Source organism: Nannospalax galili, unplaced genomic scaffold (assembly GCF_000622305.1).
Source record: "Nannospalax galili isolate Female #2095 unplaced genomic scaffold, S.galili_v1.0 scaffold17, whole genome shotgun sequence".
NCBI lineage: Eukaryota > Metazoa > Chordata > Mammalia > Rodentia > Spalacidae > Nannospalax > Nannospalax galili.
Window position 1 is genome coordinate 8,413,502 of NW_008342276.1, and position 1,116 is coordinate 8,414,617.

Below are 1,116 nucleotides of genomic sequence, written 5' to 3' on the forward strand. Positions count from 1 at the left end.
GGCGGCCGCGGGCCACGTGACCGGAAGTTCTTCGCTGCTTAAAGGGCAAGTGCCCCTTTAACTGTCGAACAAGACTGGGGGTCGTGGGGGCGTGGCCGAGTGGGACGGGCGGGGCGACGACAGGACTGGTGGGAAACAGTGGTTGTCAGGAGCAACGGCAAGTGCTGAGGCCAATGGTGAGGCCACGTGCCCTTCACTTAGTTCTCGCTGAAGCTGTTACCCGAGTGTGTCCTCCTGGAGAGTATTTAAAGGAAAAGAGGCCATTTAAAGTAGATAGGTCCTAGTTTGTGAAGGCGTGTGTCTCTTGAAGGTTTCTACACCCTGAGGATGCCACTATGGCCTCCAACGCTGTCGTGGTACCCTCTCTTCTGGACCTTTCGTTCACAGGGTAGACGTAATGAACAAATGAGTCATAAGGAAACTTCAAAGAAGGACAGGGAAAGAAATTAGGATGGCGGGGGAGAGTAACTAGGAATGGAAGAGCTTAAGACGAGATGACTCCTGCATTTGAGAATGGCCACAGCCATGGGAAAGAAATTTGCATGTAGAGAAAAAAGTCGCTCTTAACAGGAGTGCAGAAGAAACTGAATAGTAAAATGATGGTCTTCGCTGTTTATATGGTTTATTTTTTTAATTCTTTTTATTTTATGAGTGTTTTCCCTGCATGTATGTAAATTCACCCATATATGTAGTGCCTGCAGAGGCCAAAAGAGGGCATCAGGTACTGTGGAACTGGAGCTTTGGATGATTGTTAGTGTCACCATGGGTGCTAGGAATGGAGTCCACATTCTTTGGAAGAACAGCCAGTGCTTTTAACCACTGAGCCATCACTCCAGACCCCATTTTACTTTTTAAAATAAAATATCTCAAATATTCTTAGGGAATTATAACTACAAACTTGCAATGGAACTATATGTATCTGGTAAATTTTCTTTAAAAGATTAAAATTTCTATTAGAATGGACATTGGATGGTTTCTATGGTAACCCACTGAAGCCTTTTTCCTATATTGGAAAGGTATCGTTTCTGTACATACCACACATAGCTTCTTGCTTTGTGTTGACTCAAACCTTTTGATAATAGAATAAAAGAAATGAATTGGAAGAGAAGTACTATG